The sequence below is a fragment of the Canis lupus genome, chromosome 18, assembly GCF_048164855.1.
Source record: "Canis lupus baileyi chromosome 18, mCanLup2.hap1, whole genome shotgun sequence".
NCBI classification, from domain to species: domain Eukaryota; kingdom Metazoa; phylum Chordata; class Mammalia; order Carnivora; family Canidae; genus Canis; species Canis lupus.
Window position 1 is genome coordinate 32593312 of NC_132855.1, and position 23186 is coordinate 32616497.

Genomic DNA, 23186 nt, shown 5'->3' on the forward strand with positions numbered 1-23186 from the left:
ATGCTAATATTTTGCTTGGAGCTGTGTTAGAAAGTAGTAATAAATGATAAGACTCAGCTTCTCTGGAGAAAGTCACACCATTGAAGCACAGTAATTTCAATGTGAATGGACTATAATGATTACATGGTGACATGAGATCACTTACCTCAGCCCAGAGTATGCAAACGAAGCTCTACCCTGGGGTTAATGGTTAAGGACCAACAAATTCTCTCCTGCTCCAAGAATAAGGGGATTGTGAGAATACTTGACAGCCGATATTCTTCTACATAATTTTTTTGTCCACATAGTATTGATAATCTTGGCTAGCTTTAATAATTCACTAGAAAAGCCTACTTCCAATATATTTACTTCCCTCCAAACCAAAAGATATATGTTTAGGAAGTCATGGTCTGATGTTAACCATTATCCATCTTTCTGTTATAACTTGTATGTTCCTGACTTGACAAGTAATGAGTGTTTCATAAAGCTTCTCCTCAGTGGGCAGTGGAACTCACGTAGCTTCTGTTCTTTTACATCATGGAATTATGATGGAATGAGAAGCCAAGTCATACTTTCTTATAAAGTCCAAAGCATAACAGTTAATGTGAACCATTCATTAAGCATGCTTGAGTGGTTAGACAAAATATAATGAGCCACACTTTAATACAGTCAGAGCTTAGTGGAACACACAGATACATAAACAGATAATACTGCATTACAAACTTTTAGTGCAGCTATATTTACAAAGGGCTATGAGAATAGAAGACTTTTTAAGAGATTATGGAGGATTCCTCTGAAGAGAGAATATTCCAATTGGGCATTTAAGGAAGGTAAGATATTAAAAATGAAAGATAGGAAGAGAATTTTGGGAATACAAACAGCCAGTGAAGAAGCCAGAACTTGGATTATAATGTACATAGGAGGTTTGCCATGGGAGACAAGGCTGTAAGATTTTCTGTGATTAAGCTTTAAAGGATCTTTTATGTCATCATAAAAATATTAGATATTATCTTGAGGGCATGAAGAGATATTAAAGGAGGAAGTGATATTATCAGGTATCTTTTAAAAAATGTCATGGAAAGACTATAGAGGTGGGAGGGACAGGCCACTGTAAATTCTATTGCACAGGAGTTCTACAAATTCTAAAATTCTAATTAAACATAGGACTTACAGTTCCACATGTAAGGAGCTTGGAAGTTGACACTCATAGTAACAACTAAAAAAGAACAGAATGAAAGACTCTAACTCTTCTTGGGTCCATAAGAGAGGGAGAGGCATTAAGGCAAGCCACCACCACTAAGATAGGAGAGACAGACAAATGAATATGGGCAGTGGTGGCATACAGAACAGAGACCAATAATGAAAACCTCCCTGGGAACCAGTGCCAATGTAGTAAAACCTGAATGGCAAATTAATTGATGGGCGGTCAGTACAGACAAGTCTGAGAGTTAAAAATCCCAGAGGCCTACCTTCAAGAGCACAACTTGATACTCATAGAAAATATCTGAAATAAATCCCTTCATTCTTCTAGCAGTGGGAAGGGAAAAGGAAATATATATATATATATATATATATATATATATATATATATATATATATATTTTCATATTCAGATATATAGGAAACATATATATATGTTCATATTCATATATATATTCATATTCAGAAATATTCAGATATATATATTTGAAGTCAAGGCCTGACTTCAGAAGAAACTAGTTAACCAAAGCCTAACCTGCTAGGGTATTTCAGACCCTAACTGACTGGGAGAAGAAAAATACTCAACTCTAGTCAGTTCTAGCCTTCAACATTGGAGAAGGAAGATACCCAGCTCCTGCCTACTCTAGCTATTGAATCCTCTGTGAGGAGGGAAATAACTGAAAAATTCTTGTGAAGTTCACAGTCTAGAGACATAGGTTTACTGAAAGACCAATCATAGGACTATAAATACTTGTTCTTTCCTCACAGTCTACCACATTACTTAAGGCCTACTTTTAGCAGTTCCTTTAACCCAGTACATCATGTTTGGCTATTGAGAAACATACCATATGTTTTGGTATAACATATACCAAAAAGTCAAAAAGAAAACAAAACCCAAGAACACAAAATTTGAAGAGAGAGCCAGGATCAGAAGCAGACATGGACAGTGTGTTAGAATTATCAAAGACTTTAAAACTATTATTATTATTATCCATTAGAGACCTTAGTATACTAGTATACTAAAGTAGGCAGCATGCAAAGATAGATGGGCAACATAAGTAGAGTGATGGAAATCCTGGAAGAGAAACCCAAAGAAAATGTTAGAGAAAATGAAGAATACCTTGACAGATATGTTAGACCAGATAACTAAGCAAAGATTCTCTGAGATTGAAGATATATCAATAAAAACTTCCAAAGCTGAAAAGCAAAGATAATTGACAATGAAGGAAAAAAAACCCCACACATCAGAATATCTAGGAACTGTGGGATAACTACAAAAGGTATAACACACAATGTGGAAGAAAAAGGAAACAAATTTGATACAGTAACTGAGAATTTCTCCAAATTAATGTCAGACATTAAACTACAGCACAGAGAACACTAAGGAAGATAAGTGACACATAGAAAAAAAAAAGCCCAAACCTATATCCAGCCATATCATTTTCAAACTAGAGAAAACCAAAGTAAAAAGTGCTGAAGAAGTCGGTGTTGAAAGGGGGCACACCTTCACTGTAGAAGAACAAAATAGGAATTACACCAGACTTGTCAGAAACCATGCAAGCAAAAATAGAGTTGGAAAAGCATTTAACAAAATTCAACACCTATTTATGAAAAAAAAGTCTGACTAAAGTGGGTATAGAAATAATGTACTTCAACATAATAAATGCCAGATATGACAAGTCCACAACTAATGTCTTACTCAATGGAGAAAATCTAAGAGCTTTTCCTCTAAGACCAGAAAAAGGTGAGGGTACCCACAGTTGTCACTTTTGTTCAACATAGTGTTAGAAGTCCTAGCTAGAACAATTAGGCAATAAAAATAAAAAGCACTTAAATTATAAAGAGGTAAGCTGTCACTAATTGCAGATGGCATATTATATAGAGCAAACAATTAAGACTACACACACACACACCCCTTTTAGAACTAATAAAAAATTCAGTACAGTTGAAGAATACAAAAATCAATACATCAGAATCAGTTGTGTTTCTATACTGTAATAATGAGTTTTCAGCAAGGGAAATTAAAGCTTTCCAATTTTTAATTGTATCAAAATAATACAATAACACATAAGAATAAATTTAACCAAGGGGGTGAAAGATCTGTATACTGAAAACTTTAAGACATATGACAACACAAATAAATGGAAAGATATTCCATGGATTAGAAGAATTAATATTGCTAAATAGTCCATACTACCCTGAACAATCTACAGATTCAATATAATTCTTTCCAAAATTTTAAAGATAGCTTTTACAGAAATAAAACAAACATTCCTACAATTTATATGGACCCACAGAAGTCCCCCAAATAGGCAAAAGTAATCCAGAGTAAGAAAGTAAAAAAAGTAATCCAGAGGAAGAAAAACAGAGCTGCTCCCTGATTTCAAACTATATTACAAAGCTATAGCAATCAAAACAGTACGGTATTCCAAACACACACACTCACATCAAACAGAATAGAGAGCCCAGAAATAAACCCACGATTTATATGTACTTATGATAAATGATAAAAGTTTATACAATAGGCAATACATAGTCTCTAAAACAAATGATGTGGGGAAAACCAGACAGTCACATGCAAAAGAGCAAGTGTAGATCACTATCTTGCATGATCCACATCTATTAAAATGAATTAAAGACGTTAATGTAACACCTGAAACCATAAAACTCCCCGAAGGAAACATGATAAGCTACTTGACATCAGCCTTGTCAACAAAGGCAAAAATAAACAAATGGGACTACATCAAATAAAAAGCTTCTTCTCAGTGAAGGAAACCAATAAAATCAAAAGGCAACCTACTGAATGAGAGAGAATATTTGCAAGCCATGTATCTGATAAGAGCTTATTATTCAAAATATATACAGAACTCATACAGTTCAATACAAAAAGACAATCTAATAAAAAAAATGGGCACAGAATTTGGAAAACATTTTTCCAAAGAAAACAAACATACAACTAACAGGAACATGAAAATGATGTGCAGCATCACTAATCACTGAGGAAATAAAATTCAAAACCAGGAACTACCAGAGTTGTCACTTCACACATGTTAAAATGACAATAATCAAAAAAAAAAAAGAAATAACAGGTGTTGGCAAGGGCATGGAGGAAAGTGAACTTTTTGTGTACTGTTGCTAGGAATGTAAACTGGTACAGCCAGAATGGAAAACAGATCAAGATTCCTCAAAAAATTAAAAATAGAACGAACATATTATCTAGAAATTCCATTTCTGGGTATTTATCCCAAGAAATGAAAATACTAATTCAAAAAGATGTATGCATCCCCATGTTCTTTGTAGCATTATATAAAATATCCAAGGCATCCAAACCTAATGTCCTCAAATGGATAAAGAGGATATGGTATGTGTATAAACATACAGCCACACAAAATGGAATATTAATCCTTAAAAAAAAAAACAATTTTGCCATTTGCAACAACATGAATGGACCTTGAGGGCATTATGGTAAGTGAAATAAGTCACACATTAAAAAATACCATATGATCTCACTTATATTTTGAATCTACTAAAAAGAAAAACACATACAGAACCTTCCCAAGCTCACAAAGAACAATTTGGTGGTTACCAGAAATGGGATATGGGGGACATGGGTGAAAAGATGAGGTACAAGTTTCCAGGTATAAAATGAATGTCATGTGTATTTAATGTAAAGCATGGTGACTATAATTAATAATATGTTTTGTATTTGAAAGTGACTACAAGAGTTGATTTGAAAGTTTTCATCACAAGAAAATATTTAAGTGTGGTGATGGATATTGTGATGATCACTTTTCAATATATACAAACATTGAATAACTATGTTGTACGCCTATAACTAATATATCAATTATACCTCAATAAAAAAGAGACACTTGATATAAAAGAATTGCATTTTCATTGGTTCTGAAAATGTTTATTAAAAAACAGCATGTAAAAAAAAATAAAAAAAATAAAAAACAGCATGTTCTTTAGTTTTCCAATTTCCTATTGCATGATCATCTTTTAACAACTACTCTAAACAATTTTCAAAGATGTGTTTTCTTTCTTAGAGGAGGCAAATACTCCTTTACACTGACCCATCAACATGTGTAAGTAGAAAAATAATTAATTCCAACCTGTAAACGTACTGAGACAAAAGTTTTCAAATTTAAAAGGAAAGAAAATTTGCTGCTTTTGAATTTTTCTCTATTATAAATAATTTGTCTTAAATTTTAGCTATCATACAACACTGATACCATTCACCTTGAAAATGTAAAGGATCAAAAAGAAAAAAAATGCAAAGGATCATATAACCGAGAGACAAGGCAAATGAGCAGAAATGAAAATAATTCACAAAAAAGTGTCTCATCTTTTTTTCATATTTGGATCGAAAATATTAATAGTGTAAAAGATTCTATAATGTGTGAATTCTTTCTCTGAACAATAGTGTCTTACATAGAATTTGGTTTTATTATTATCTCTAACCCATATGAATTTAGTTCACACTGATTCTTATACTCTCATCCTGGGCTCTAGTCCAGTTTCCATATAGAGTTAAAATATCACTACAATCTCAAATCCCCTCTTTCATATTCATTTTCAGGGCCTAACAAAATGTAATTGGGTTTAGATCTCTATTAGTCTAGATTCTTTTTGAATTTTCAATTCTGCTTCCCTACCTGTAGGGCTTCTTCAAAAGCCAATAGAAGTTTTGAAATCATTGTTTTTTTTCACTCTATCCTCTAATTTCCTATGTGAATTTACCTGTCTTTTCAAAAAATGTCTTAGCTTCATGAAACAACCAGTTTTTTCATAGTCATCATGTCTCCTGTGCCACCTAAAAATAAATCAATTAATAAATATTTTCTGCATCTAAGAAAAGTAAATGAAGGAATATGCTATACTGACACTCTTCAATAGAAATCAAATAGTTATATTGCAGACACAGCAGATTTCAGCAAGGAATGTTATTAAGGGTAAATAGTGCAATAAATGATACAAATATCAATTCTCCAAGAAGACTTAATAATTCTAAACATGTATGCACCAAACCAAAGAGCATGAAAACACACGAGGCAGAACCTGATAGAAAAGAAAAATAAATAAATAAATAAATAAATAAACAAACAAACAAATAAATAAATAATAAAAGGATATTTCCATGGTCATAGTTAGGAGCTTAAATATCCCTTTGTCCTAAATGGAGAGATCCAGCAGGCAGAAAATCAGTAAGAACAGTGTTAGATTCACATCTCCATCAATTGTCTGGATAAAATTGGCATATATAGACTAATATATCTATATATAAATTAACAGAACCATACATTCTTCTTAAGCTCACATAGAATATTCTTCAAGATAGACCACATTCTGGTTATACGCATACCTTAACAATTAAAAACGAGAAATCATATAATGTCTGCTCTCAGACCAGTGTGGACTTTAACTAGAAGTCACTAACAAATATTACTGGAAAATCCTAAAATATATGTAGATTAGACAACACATTTCTAAATAAGTCATGGGTCAGAAATAAACCTCAACTATAGTTTGAACTTAATGAAAATATAACACTGAAATTTGTGAGATATTGTGAGAGCAGTGCATAGAGGGGGATTTGTAGCATTAAATACACAGGTTTGGAGGCTCAAAATGGGATCATGTGCCTCAGAGAGAAATGCCTGGTCACAGGCTGGGTGAACACAGGAGTGTGGCGGGGGACCCAGGAGACAAGAATGATTGACTGTTTTTCCCTTGAGGGCACACTGAGGACTGGGAGACGTGAGCTTTCAGCTCTGGGGCTGGAGACTGGGCAGCTGCTATTTTCATCCTCTAAAGCTGCACAGAAAGCCTTTAAAGGAACAAAAGCCATCTAGAACAATCTGGAGCAGCCTAGCTGCTGCCTAGCTCTCTGGCAAGGTTGGAACAATTCCACCCAGAGCAAAGACAACTGAGAATCAGCACAACAGGCCCCTCTCCAAAAGATCAGCAAAAAATATCTGGCTGCGACTAATTTAACTACCACCCAGATCTGCAAAATTCCAGCCCTAGGGGAATGTGGCATATAGAATTCATGGGGTTCTCCCCCCATAATTCTTTAGTCTTTCAATTTTAATTTTTTTCTTTCCTTTTCAACCAATCTCTTATCAACTTTTTAAAAGTCTTTTTAAAAAATATTTATTTATTCATTCATGAGCAACAGAGAGAGAGACAGAGACACAGGCGGAGGAAGAAGCAGGCTCCATGCAGGGAGCCTGACGTGGGACTCAATCCTGGGTTTCCAGGATCATGCCCTCGGCTGAAGGTGGCGCTAAACCGATGAGCCACCTGGGCTGCCCTTTTAAAGTCTTTTTTAATTTTCATTTTTACAGTTACATTCTTTCCTTTTATTGTATTTAACTTTATTTGTGTACATTTATAAGTCTTCTTTACAATTTTGGGATATAGTTTCCCACAGACCAAATTACACACAGGATCCAGTGTACTGCTCTGTTCTGTTCACCTATTTGATTATATGTTTTTTTTAAAATTAATTTGTATTTTGGGGTCTTTCTCATTTGTTTAGTGTATATTTCTCCGAGGTCATTGTTGCCATTTTAGTATTTTGTTCTCTCATTCATCTATTCCTATCTGGCCAGAATGACAAGACAGAAAAACTCACCTCAAAAAAGAGAACAAGAGGCAGTGCAGGCTGCTAAGAACCTTATCAGTAGAGATTAGGTAAGATGTTGGAACTAGAGTTCAGAATTACAATTATAAATATACTAGCTGGGCTGGAAAAAAAAATAGAAGGCACTAGAGAATCCTTTCTGGAGAAATAAGAGAACTAAAATTTAATCATGTTGAAGTAAAAAAGGCTCTTCATGAGACATAATAAAAAATGGAGGTTCTAACACGAAGAAAAATAAGGCAGAAGAAAGGATTAGTAACATAGACAAAATGATGGAGAATAAAGAAACAGAAAAAGAGACATAAACAACTAATGGATCATGAGGGGAGATTTCAAGAGATAAGTGATATCATAGAGCAAATCAGCATTAGAATAATTGGGATCCCAGAAGAAGAGGAGAGAGACAGAGAGAGAGAGAGAGAGAGAGAGAGAGAGAGAAGCAGAAGGTATATAGGAGCAAATGATAGCAGAGAACTTCCCTAATCTGAGGAATGAAACAGGCATTCAAGTCCAGGAGACACAGAGAAAGCCCCTCAAAATCAATGAAAATAGGTCAACATCTCTACATAAAATAGTGAAGCTTGCAGATCTCAGAGACAAAGAGAAAATCCTAAAAACAGCTTAGGACACTTGGGACAAGAGGTTCATAACCTACAAGGATAGAAACACCACACTGGCAACAAACTTACTCACAGTTACCTGGCTGGTCATAGAGGACTAGCATGATATAGTCAGGGGGCTAAATGAGAAAAATATGCAGCCAAGAATACTTTATCCAGCAAGGCTGTCATTCAAAATAGAGAGATAAAAAGCTTCCAGGACAAACAGAAATTAAAAGAATTTGTGATCATGAAACCAGCCCTGCAAGAAATAGTAAAGGGGATCCTTTAAATGAAGAGAGAGCCTGAAAGGAACAGAGACAATATACAGAAACAGTGAGTGACTTTACAAGTAATACAATGGCACTAAATTCATACCTTTCAGTAGTGACTCTGAATGTAAATGGGTTAAATGCCCCAATCAAAAGACTCATGGATTCAGATTGGATAAAAAAACTGAGTTCCATTTATATGCTGTCTGTCATAGACACATTTTAGACCCAGAGACACCTCTGATTGAAAGTAAGGGGGTGGAAAACCATTTATCATGCTAATGGACATCAAAAGAAAGCTTGGCTGGTGATTCTATATCAGACAAATTAGATTTTAAACCAAAGACTGTAATAAGAGATGAGGAAGGACTCTATATCATAATTAAAATATCTATTCAACAGGACAATCTAACAATTGTAAATATTTGTCCCTGTAACATGGGAGCAGCAAATTATATAAACCAATTAATAACAAAATTAAAGAAGCACATTGATAATCATATAATAATAGTAGGGGACTTTAACACCCCACCACTGCAATGGAAAGATCATCTAAGCAGAAGATAACAAGGAAACAAGGGTTTTGAATGACACACTGGACCAGATGGACTTCATGGGTCTATTCAGAGCATTCCATCTTAAAACAACAGAATACACATTCTTCTTGGTGCACATGCAATATTCTCCAGAATAGATCACATACTGGGTCACAAATCAGGTCTCAACCAGTACCAAAAGAATGGGATCATTCCCTGCATATTTTCAGACCACAGTGCTTTGAAATTGGAACTCAACAACAGGGGGAAATTTGTAAAGAACTTAAATACATGGAAGTTAAAGAGCATCCTACTAAAGAATGAATGGGTCAACCAGAAGATTAAAAAAGAATTTTAAAAAATCATGAAAACAAATGAAAATGAAAACATAACTAACTGTTCAGAAACTTTGGGATGCAACAAAGGCAGTGCTAAGAGTGAAGTATATGGCAATATGAGCCTTTCTCAAGAAACAAGAAAGGTTTCAAATATACAATCTAAACCTACACATCAAGGAGCTAGAGAAAGAACAAATAAAACCTAAACCCAACAGGACAAGGGAAATTAATAAAGATTAGAGCTGAAATCAATGAAATAGAAACCAAAAGATCAGAAGAACAGATCAACAAAACTACGAACTGGTACTTTGAAAGAATTAATAAGATGGAGGGCACCTGGATGGCTTAGTCAGTTAAGTGGGATTGGGTCATGATCCTGGGGTCCTGGGATTGAGCCCCACAATGGGTTCTCTGTTTAGCTGAGAGTCCATTTCTCCTCTCTCTCTGCCTCTCCTCTTCACTCATGCTCTCTCTCTTACCTTCTCAAATAAATAAGAAATGGATGCATTCCTAGAAACATACAATCTACCAAAACTGAAACACAAAGAAATAGAAAACCTGAATAGATCTAGAACAAGCAAGGTGATTGAAGTAATAATCAAAAATCTCCTAACAAACAAAAGCCCAGGGCTGGATGGATTTCCAGGAGAATTCTACCAAACATTTAAAGAACGAGTATCTATTTTTTTGTAGCTGTCCCTAAAAATAAAATTGTAAGGAAAAATTTCAAACTCTTCCTATGAGGCCAGCATTACTTTGATCTCAAAACTAGGTGAATACCAGAAAGGAGAATTATAGAGCAGTATCTCTGATGAACATGCATGCAGAATTTCTCACCAAGATACTAGCCAAAAAGATCCACCAGTACATTAAAAGGATTATTCACCACAACCAAGTGGGATTTATTCCTGGTCTGCAAGGGTGGTTCAATATCTGCAAATCATTCAATGTGATACACTATATTAATAAAAAAGAGGATTGGAACCATATGACACTCTCAATAGATGCAGAAAAAGCATTTGGAAAATACGGCATCTTTTTTTTTTAAGATTTTATTTGTCTATTCATGAGACACACACACACACACAGAGGCAGAGACACAGGCAGAGGGAGAAGCAGGGTCCATGCAGGGAGCCCAATGTGGGGCTCGATCCTGGGTCTCCGGAACACACTCTGGGCAGAAGGTGGTACTAAACCACTGAACCACCCAGGCTGTCCGACATCCTTTTTTATTAAAAGTCTTCACAGTGTAGGGATAGAGGAAATATACCTCAATGTCATAAATGCCATATATGAAAAGTCCACAGTGAATATCATTCTCAATGGGGAAATGGGGAAAAACTAAGAGCTTTTCCCTAAAGCCAGGAACATGACAGGGATGTCCACCATAATCACTGTTATTCAACATAGTACTAGAAGTCCTAGCCTCAGCAGTAAGACAGCAAAAAGAAATAAAAAGTGTCTGACTTGGCAAAGAAGAAGTCAAACTCTCGCTCTTCACAGATGACATGATGTGGAAAACCCAAAAGATTCCACCTAAAAATTGCTAGAACTCATACAGGAATTCAGTAAAGTAGCAGGATATAAAAATCAATGCACCAGAAACCAGTTGCATTTCTATACACTAACAATGAGACAGAAGAAAGAGAAATTAAAGAGTTGATTCCATTTACAAGTGCACCAAAAACCATAAGTTACCTAGGAATAAATCTAACCAAAGAGGCAAAGGATCTGTACTCAGAAAACTATAGAACACTCACGAATGAAATTGAGGAAGACCCAAAGAAATGGAATAACATTTCATGCTCATGGATTGGTAGAAAACTATTGTTAAAATGTCTATGCTAGTGAGAGTGATCTATACATTTAAAGCAATTCCTTTCAAAACACCACCAATTTATTTTGCAGAGATGGAACAAATAATCCTAAAATTTGCATGGAAACAGAAAAGACCCCGAATAGTCAAAGGAATGTTGAAGAAAGGAAACCAAATCTGATGGCATCACAGTGCTGGTCTTTAAGCTATATTACAAAGCTATAATCATCAAGGCAGGATGGTACTGGCACAAAAACAGACATATAGATCAATGGAACAAAATAGTGAATCCAGAAATGGACCCTCAATGCTATGGTCAACTAATCTTTGACAAAGCAGGAAAGGATATCTAATGGAAGAAAGTCTCTCTTCAACAAATGGTGCTGGGAAAATTGGACAGCCACAAGCAGAAGAATGAAACTGGACCATTTTCTTATACCATACAGAAAAGTGGATTCAAATGTGATGAATAAATGAAAAACCTAACTGTGAGACAGGAATTACTCAAATATGAGTAATATTCTATATATATATTACTAAGCCATCATAAAAACGAAATCTTGCCATTTGCAATTACGTTGGATGAAATTAGAGGGTATTACGCTAAGCAAAATAAGTCCATCAGAGAAAGACAATTATCATATGATCTTACTCATATTTGTAATTTAAGAATCAAAACAGGATCATAGGGGAAGGGAGGGAAAAATAAAATGAAATCAGAGAGGGGAGACAAGCCATAAGAAACTCTTAATCATAGGAAACAAACTGATGGTTGCTGGATGGGAAAGGGGTGGAGAGATGGAATAACTGAGTGATAGACATTAAGGAGGGCATATGATATAATGAGCACTGGGTATTACATAAGACTGATGAATCAATGACCTCTGCCTCTGAAACTAATAATACGCTGCATGGTAATTGAATTTTAAATTTAAAAATTATTTATTTTTTCCCTGATTTTATTTATATTTTCTTTTTTTCTTTTTTTTTTTTAAATTGGAGTTCAATTTGCCAAAATATAGCATAACACCCAGTGCTCATTCTGTCAAGTGCCCCCCTCAGTGCCCATCACTCAGTCACCCCATCCTCCTACCCACCTCCCTTTCCACCACCCCTGTTCATTTCCCAGAGTTAGGTGTCTCTCATGTTCTGTCACCCTCATTGGTATTTCCCAATAATTTTCTTTCCTTTCCCCCTTATTCCCTTTCACAATTTTTTATATTCCCCAAGTGAAGGAGACCATATAATGTTTGTTCTTCTCCTATTGACTTATTTCACTCAGCATAATACCCTCCAGTTCCACCCACGTTGAAGCAAATAGTGGGTATTTGTCGTTTCTAATGGCTGAGTAATATTCCATTGTATATATAGACCACAGCTTCTTTATCCATTCATCTTTCGAGGCTCCTTCCACAGTTTGGCTATTGTGGACATTGCTGCTCAAAGAGTTAAAAATAGACCTGCCCTACAACCCAGCAATTGCACTGCTGGGGATTTACCCCAAAGATACAGATGCAGTGAAACTCCGGGACACCTGCACCCTCCCAAAAATTTTAAAAAGCACAAAACAAGCACAGATTGGGAAGAAATATTTGTAAGAGACAAGTGTTATAAACAAATGTTATACAAAATACCTAAATGACCCTTCAAACTGAATGATAAGAAAACAACACAATTTAAAAATAAGCAAAGACATCACTGAAGATATACAGATGACAAGTGGATGAAAAGATATTCTATATCATACGTCATCAGAGAAATGCAAATTCAAATAGAAATGAAATATGTCCAAACACCTACTACAATAGGCCAAAATCCAGAATACTGGCAACACTAAATGCTGACAAGAATGTGGAGCAATAGAAAATCTCATTCATTGCTAGTGGGAATACAAAATTATATAGCCACTTTAGAAGACAGTTTCAAAATTAAGCATACTATTACAGTGTCACCTAGCAATTATACCTCTTGGTACAGACAGTAAGGAATTAAAAACATGTCCACACAAACACTGCACATGGATGTTTATAGCAGCTTTATTTTTAGTTGCCAAAAATTGGGAGCAACCAAGATGTCCTTGGTAAGTGAATGGACATATAATCTGTAGTACATTCAGACACTTTAATTTTACTCATTACTAAACAGAGATGATATAAAAGGTATGAAAATACATGGAGAAACTTTAAGTGCATATTATTAAGTGAAAGTGTTTGATCTGAAAACGGTAAATACTACATGATTCCAAGTATATAACATTCTGGGAAAAGGTAAACTTTGGAGAGAAGATGATCAGTTATTGCTTAGGGCTGAATAGATAGAGCACAGAGGTATTTTTAGGTAATGAAAATCTTCTGTATGATACTATAATGGTGAAAACATGTCATTATTCATTTGTCCAAAACCACAGAATGCATAGCATCAAGAGTGAACCCTAATTTAAACCATGGACTACAATGCTTGTGATATATAATATACAAGTGGGAGATTTACCTTCACTGAACAGAAGCCAATTAAAAATATAATTAAATTTACACAGTAAAGGAAGGCATTAACAAAATGAAGAGGCATCCTACTGATGGAAGAAGATATTTTCAAGTGATATATCCAATAAGAGGTTAATATTCAGAGTAAATAAATAACTTGTGCAACTCAACACCAAAAAACTCAATAATCTGATTTAAAAATGTCCAGAGGACCTGAATACACATGTTTCCAAAGTAGACATACAGATAGCCAACAGGCACATTAAAACATGCTCAACATCACTAGTTGTCAGGGAAATACAAATAAAAGTCACAATGAGTTATCATCTTACACAAGTCAAAATGGCTAGCATCATAAACACAAGAAACAACAAGTATTGATGAAGATGTGGAGGAAAAGGACCTCTCCTGCATGGTGGATAGAAATGTAAATTATTACATTCACTGTTGAAAAAAATAAGGAGGTTCCTCGAGAAATTAAAATAGAAATACCATATGATCCAATAGTTCTAATATATCAATGTGATACATATTAACAAGAGAAAAGATAAAATTAATGTAATAACTTTACTAGAGGCAGAAAAGAAATCTGACAAAATATAGGATCCACTGATGATAAAAAACCCTCAACAAAGTAGGTTTGGGGGAACATACCTCAACACAATAAAGGCCTTAATGAAAAACCCACAGCTAACATCATACCCACTGGAGAAAAACTGAGAACTTTCTCCCTAAGGCCGGCAATGTGACAAGGATGTCTACTTCTACCACTTTTATTCAACATAGTACTACTGGAAGGTCTGACAACAAAAGGAAATAAAAGGATTCCAAATTGGTAAGGAAGAAGTAAAACCTGCAGTATTTGCAGATGACATGACACTATAAGTAGAAAATCCTAAACAGGATTGCCTTGGTAGTTCAGTCAGTTAAGTGTCTGCTTAATACTCAGGTCATGATCCCACAGTCCTGGAATTGAGCCCATGTCAGCCTACCTGTGCAGGGAGCCTGCTTCTTCCTCTTTCCACTGCTCGTACTCTCTTGCTATCTCTTTCTCTCTCTCTGGTAAATAAATAAAATCTTAAAGAAAAAGAAAATCCTAAACATTCCATCAAAAAGCTACTAGAATTGATAAATTAATTCAGTAAGATCACAGGATACAAAATCAGCATATATAAATCCATTGCATTTCTATACACTAATAATGAAGTAAGAGAAAGATAAATTAAGAAAAATACCATTTACAACTTGTACCAAAAATAAAATACCTAGGAATAAACTTTACCACAGAGGTGAAAGAACTAGTTTGAAAACTATAAAGCACTGATAAAAGAGACTGAAGATTGTGCAAACAAGTGAAAAGGTAGTCTATGTTCCTGGATTAGAGGAACAAATATTGTTAAAATGTCCATACAACCCAAAGCAGTCTACAGATTTAATGTAATCCCTATCAAAATATCAACAGCATTTTTCCAAGATCCTAAAATTTGTATGGAACTCCAAAAGACTTTGAATAGCCAAAGCACTCTTGAGAAGGTAGAACAAAACTGGAGATAGCATAATCCCAGCTAACAAGATATACTACCGAACTATAGTCATCCAAGCAGTATGATACTGAGACAAAAATAGGCACACAGGTCAATGAAAGAGAATATAGAACGCAGAAATAAAGCCATAATTATATGGCAAATTAATCTTTGACAAAGAGGCAAGACTATGCAATGGGGGAAAAAAACAAACAAACAGTCTTTTCCCCAAATAATGTTGGGAAAACTGGACAGGTAGATGAAAAAGAATGAAACCAAACCACTTTCTATCACCAACACAAAAATAAGCTCAAAATGGATTAAAGACCTAAATGTGAGACCTGATACCATAAAAATCCTAGAGGAGACCACAGGTAGTCATTTCTTTGACCCAAGACTTAGCAACATTTTTTTTTTTTTTAAGATATGTATACTTAGGCAAGGGAAACAAAAGCAAAAATAAACTATTGGGACCCCATCAAAATAAACGGCTTCTGCACAACAAAAGAAACAACAAGACAAACAACCTACTGAATGGGAGAAGATATTTCAAAATTACATATCAAATAAGGGGGAAGTTCAAAATATATAAAGAACTTATACAATTCAGCACCCCAAAAACCAAATAATCCAATTAAAAAATAGAAGACATGAACAGACATTCTCCAAAAATGACCTACAGATGACCAACACATGAGAAAATGCTCAATGTCACTCATTATTAGGGAACCACAAATCAAAACCACAAGAGATATCCTCGCACACTTGTCAGAATGCCTAAAATGCTAAACATAAGAAACAAGTGTTGGCAAGGAAGTAGAGTAAAAGGAATCCTCATGCACTGTTGATGGAAATGCAGACTGGTGTGACCACTGTGGAAAACAGTATGAAGGTTCCTCAAAAAAAATTTAAATGGTATTACCATACTATCCAGTAATTCAGTATGGGGTATTTACCCACCAAATTGGAAAAGTAATTCAAAATGATAAATCCATCCCTATGTTTATTGCAGCATTATTTACAATCACCAAATTATGGAATCATCCCATATGTCCATTGATAGATGAATGGATAAGATGTGTGTGTGTGTGTGTCTGTGTGTATAATATTACTCAGCTATAAAAAAGAATAAAATCTTGCTACTTGCAAGAACATGGATGGACATAGATGGTAAAATGCTAAGTGAAATAAGTCAGAGAAAGACAAATACTGTATGATCTCATTCATATATGGATTTAGGAAACAAAAATTAACAAACTGATGGTTACTGGGGGGGTGGGAAGGTGGGGAGGAGATTTATGAGTTAAATAATTAATTAATGTAATTAAAATATATGAAGTAGATTAAAAATACACTTATCATGATGATGAGCATTGAATAATGTATAGAATTGTTGAATCACTATATTGTACACCTGAAACTAATATGACACTGTATGCTAACTATACTGGGAAATAATTAATTAATGTAAATGGAAGAAAAAAATTCTATAATTTATTTAGACCCACAAATTACCCAGAATAATCAAAGTAATCCTGAGAAAAAAAGAACAAACCTGAAGGAATCACACTTCCTAATTTGAAGCCATAGCTATATAGCTATAGCAATCAAATAGTATGGAAATGACATAAAAACAGAAACATAGTACAATGGAACAGAACTGAAAGCCCAGAAATAAACCATGAATATATATATCAACTAATATTTGAAAGACAGTCAGAAGAACTCCATAGAGAAATAGTGTCTTTTTAATACACCTTGCTAGGAAATTTGATATTTATATATGAAAGAAGAAAAATACATGCATATCTTATACCAGTCAGACAAACTAATTCTAAATGGATTAGATTTAAATGTAATACTGATATGGGAGAGCTTGGTTCTTGTCTCACAAGAGTTGAGGAATGAATCTCACTGGACAACAGAGAGTGAGAAAAGCGATTGAGGTTTATTTAGCAGAAATACAAAGAAAGCTCTTAAACGTGAGAGGGGTCCCAACAGGGTTGCCATGGTCTGTCTTTTATAGGAGGCCTGGTCTGAGGCCTTCCATGGCCTGTCTTTTATAGGAAACTGACTAGGGAACTTAGTAAATTTCTTGTCAATATCAGGTGGATTTGTAAATATCATGTCTATATTTAGAACAAACATGGTGGACATAACAAACGATGTTTCTTTGTAAGTATCATGAGCACAAACAAGGTGTTCTCTCTGGTTAATATCTCTTCTATAATATTTCTATACATCTGGGGTTTCTGTGAGCCGAGTGGCCATTAAAGGGGAATACTCCCTAACATTTTTGAGCTAGGGAGGCAGATTTATTTTTTTCTGTGTTTACCGTCTTATATCTGTTTCCTTGGGATTGGTAGGAGACTGACTCTGGGGCCTTTCGGTGTTGTTGGAGTTTATGGAAGCCCACAGATTCCTGGAAGCTGGACTTTATGGGCCTTTCCCTTATCTTTCTTTGCCTAGCCCTATCTGCTCCTAATTCATTCCTACATCAATACTGGAAACCATACAACTCTTAGAAGAAAACATAAGAAAAAAGCTCTCCAATATAGATTTTGGAAATTTTATTTTTGGGTATAACACCTGCACAAGAAACAGAATGAAAAATAAGTAAATGGGACTCTATCCAACCTAAGAGCCCTGCACAGCAAAAGGAACCAACAAAATCAAAAGACAACCTACAGAACACAAAAAAATATTGTCAAGTCATGTAAGGGATTAATAGCCAAAATACACAGAGATGTATTTTTCTGCAACTCAATAGCAAAAACAAACACCAAAAATAAAATAAAATAAAAATTAAAAAAAAAGAAACCAAACCACCAAAAACTCTCAAAACAATCCGATTAAAAATTTGACAAAGACTTTAATACACATTTTTCCAAAGAAGATATCCGAAAGGCTAACAGGTACATGAAAATGTGCTCAACCTCACTAATTATTAGGAAAATGCAAATCAAATAAACAATGAGCTATCACTTTCTGATGTAGGAACGAGTTGGGGCAGACCAGGCTAGTCAGGGAAATATAAGGGAAAGGCCCCAGAGTCAGGCTCCTACCCATCCCAAGAAAACAAAGATGAGACAGTAAAAACAGAAAAAATAAACCTGGCTCCCTAGCTACAAAATGTTAGGGAGTATCCCCCTTTAATGACTACTAAGTAATCACAGAAACTCACCAGGCTACAGAGAAATATGTCATTAAGATGTTATCAATAGTCCCTGCTCAAACCAAGACAGCACCAGAATCTCAAGGCCATGGGCTACCTGACTACGCTCACAGAAATTTCAGATGTAGAGAAATATTATGGGGGAATATTAACCAGAGAGAAGGGAACACCTTGTTTGGGCTCATGATATTTACAAAAACATCTTGTTTGTTATGATAGCTACAAGTCCACCATGTTTGTTCTAAAAATCCACCCTGATATTGACAAGAAATTTACCAACTTTCCTAGTCAATTTCCTACAAAAGGCAGACCTTAAAAGCCCTCAGTGGCAACTGTGTCAGGACCTCTCTCACTTTTGAGAGCTTTCTCTGTATCTCTGCTTAATAAAACTTTATCACTTTACTCACTGTTGTCACACAAGATTAATTCTTTGACTCTGTGAGACAAGAACCAAGCTCTCCCCATATCACTTCTATTTCACAGAACGGCTATCACAGAAAGGCAAGAGCCAATAATGTCATAGAGGATGTTGAGAAAAGGGAACCCTTTTCCACTACTGCTGGGATTGTAAATTGGTACAACTGCTATATTAAAAAAAATGTTTTTTTAGTTCCTCAGAAAACTAAAAATAAAATTGCCATCTGACCCAGGGATTTCACTCCTGTATATATATTTTAAAAAAACCACTATGTCATAAAGATATCCCGCACCCCATGTTCACTGCAGCATTATTTATAATAGCCAAGATATGGAAAAATTGTGTTCATCATGAAATGATAAAAAATATTAAAAAGTTGTGGAACATATATACAATGGAATATTATTCAGCTATAAAAAGAAGGAGACCTAATATTTGCAACATGTTGGACTTTGAGGGCTTTATACTAAGTGAAATGAGTTGAACAGAAAAAGACAAATGACTGTGTGGTCATGTGGACTCTAAAAGTTTTAAAAAATAAAGTAAACCGAACTCAGAAAAGGATCAGATTTGTGCTTACCAGGGGCAGGCATGGGGGAATTTCAAGAGGTGTTCAAATGGTATAAACTTCCAGTAATAATTAAAAATTAGAAATATAATGTACAACATGACTACTATAGTTAACAGTGCTACATGGTATATTTGAAAGTTGCTAAGAGAAGATCTTAAAAGTTCTCATCACAAGAAAAAAGGCAGGTTTCTTCTTTTTTTAAAGTATATAAGGTGATGGGTGTTAACTTATTGTGGAATTCATTTAAAAATATCTTTAAGTCATTATGCTGTGTATCTTAAATTTATATAGTGATGTATGTCAGTTATTTCTAAATAAAACAAAAATAAAAAGCAAACATGAAGACTAGGCCATCTCCAACTTTATAACTAACTAACTTTAGAACATATAAAAATTTCATGGAAATTAATAGAAAAGACCAGTGATTCCATATAAAAATGGGCAAAGTCTAGTTGCTAGTTATTTTCTGAGTGAACTGGGTCTATTCTTTGTCTTTCTTCCTCAAATTATGCTTCCCATGCTCTCTTTTTTATCAGATCTATGGATATATATTGGCCAATCAGAGGCACTAAAGATGCACAGAAGGAAGGATCCAAGATATTTTTTTTTCCTATCTATTTATGGCAGTATTTTCCAGGAGTGGGTGTGTCTCCATGACTCACTCCAGGTGGTCTCCACCATGGTTCAAGCTCCTGCTGTAGAGCCATGGTTTCTGTGTACTGCTAGTACACATAGTCATGGCCACCCAACCTAAGTAGATATATTCAATCTCAGTAACATTCAGGGAAATGCAAATAAAATTTTCAAATCGGTTTCACATTTACATTCTTAAATGTTATTTAACATAGAACTAAATATGGTTTGCTTCATTTTCTGTGTAAACACTGTGTTCATCTAGAATCTCTAAGAAACAGATGTCATAATGAAATTAAGCATGTAAGGATGGTATTAGGGAAAATACCTGTGTGAGAGAAAATAGAGCAGTGGCTGAGTTAGGCTGAGAACGTTGTCAAACTACTGTACACATTTGACTCTGAATCATGTAGAGAAGAAAGGAAAAGAAGGTTAGGTACTATGCTAGCATCATAGAGCTACCATAAGAAATTATCACAAACTTGGTGTGATCACACAATTAGACATAAATTTATTCTCTCACAGTTTTGGGGGCTTTAAAGTCTGAAATGAAGGTTTTGGCAGTATCATGGTTTCTCTGAAGGCTGTAGGGGAGAATCCTTCCTTGCCCCTTTCTAGTCTCTAGTGGTTGCTGGTAATCCTTGGCATTCTTTGGTTGGTGGTTGCACCACTCTAATTCCTGTCTGACTTCACATGATTATCTTTCCTTTGTGTCTGAAAATCTCTCTCTCTTTAAAGGATACCACTCATTACATTAGGACTCACTCTAATCCAGAATGACCTCATTTCAAATTGAATACAACTGTGAAGACTATTTCTAAAGAAAAGCATATTCACAAGTATTAGGGATTAGGACTGTAGCATGTTTGGGGGGCATGAATCTACCAATACATGTGTTAGGGCTTCTATATAGTCCATGAGCTAAAGCCAGCAGTTGAAGTCTTTGGGCTCCCAAGTACAGATCTGCCCTAGTATCCCTAGTGCATTCAGACATTGGCAGTGAGCAGTCTATGGAAAGTGTGAGCTCTGTGCCAACCTGTTGATGAATTTCAAATCATGGCAGCTGGGCTCTTCATCAGTTATACTCCCAGGAGTTGCTAGCATTCTCATGGCCACATGTATCTCTCTGTAGAATTGTGAATTTTCAAGCATCTACAACAGGTTATTTTCAAGAAGTTTCTTTTAAGGTATCAGCAAACTTAATTGTTGCCTCAATTGGCAGGTGCAAGTTAATTATATGGGTACTTAATTGCTAATTTCCTATGCAAATCAATATTTGAACTTTTAATTCTCAATTGAGCATGCATCAAAATGGGATTTAACTGCTCAAAGAAACTGTAAAAAATTTAAGTATGTTTTTGAACCTCTATACAAGGTTGCTTTGATACTGTCAATATGGTCTCAGGTTTGCAAATATAACATTGGCAACACCATTTGATAGGTACATCTGTTTAAAAAAGATTCTATCTTAAACATAAACCTCTAAATAGACTTCAAAATATATTTGCTTATTAATAATTATAATCATGTTCATTATATAAAAATTTCCAAGGTCATAACTAGAAGGTAAACATAAGAGGCACATCTAAAATTATTTTACACGCATAAATTGTTGACAGTGTTGTATCTTTCTTTATAGAAAGCATTTGTATATGTGAAAATTTAAAAGTATTCCTTCACTTATATATAAACGAGGGTAATATATTCTAGTTTGGATCTTTGGTAAGTTGATTTCTAGGAAATTTTCAAGATTTCTGTCTCACATACTCATACCTCTCAGTTATTCAAGATTTCTGTCACACATACTCATATCTCTCAGTTATTCAATCAAGTGCTAATCTATCTACTGCTGTGAAGGAATTTTATAGACATTATTAGGATCCCAAATCAATGGATCTTTGAACCCTTTAAATCTGAATCTAGAAGTGAGATGGGAGAAGTCAGAAATCCAAAGCATAAGAGGGATTTGATATATCATTGCTGGCTAGAAGTTGGAAAGGATGCCTTTCTAAGAGCTGATAGCATTTCCCACTCCTTACCTGACAGACAGGGGGACTGTCGTCAGTACTATAGGCACAGGGAACGAAATTCTGCTATCAATAAAAATGAGCTTGGAAGTGGATATTTCCCTATGGCCTCCAGCAAATACTTTGATAGCCAATTTGTGATAACCTTGAGCAGAAAATCAAGTCCTGCCATGCCCAACTTTTGATATACAGAAACGTGAGCTAATAAATGATTTTAAGGTGCTAAATTTGTGGTACTTACTACACAGCAATAGAAAACTAAAATAGTACTTTAATTTTTAATGCAGTGTTTTGTATTTTTTCACTTTAATATCATTTTTGTGATATTTGTCATGGATACTCATTTTTCTTTTTGTAGTTGTGTGTCAACTACAAAATGTAGTTGTACAAATGTTACATTAGTTTCAGGTATATAACATCGTGATTCCACAACTCAATTCCTTATGCTATGCTCACCACAAATGTAGCTACCATCTCTTACCATACATTGCTATTATGATACCATTGACTATATTCCCTATGTTGTAACTTTTATTTTCATTACTTATTCATTCCATAACTGAGAGCCTGTATCTCACACACCTCTTACCCATTTTACCCAATCCTCCACTCTTGTCCACTTAGGCAACCCTCAGTTTGTTCTCTGTATTTACAGATCTGTTTCTGTTTTTTGTTTATTTAGTCATTTATTTAGGTTGCACATGTAAATGAAATTATATACTCCTGCTATGTTATTGTCAATTATATACTCCTGCTATGTTACTCCTTTTGTAAGTTCCAATGAGAATTTTTCATTTTGATCATTTTAAGTGAGATTATTGGGTAAAGGTAAATGCATAAACATTTTAAGGCTTTTCATTCAAATGTCCACAACTGGCCAAAAAATGTTCTTTATATATCTCTCTGGAGAATTTTAAGAATTTGAACATGTTCATTTCTATTTTCTACTGGTCAATAGTGTGACACA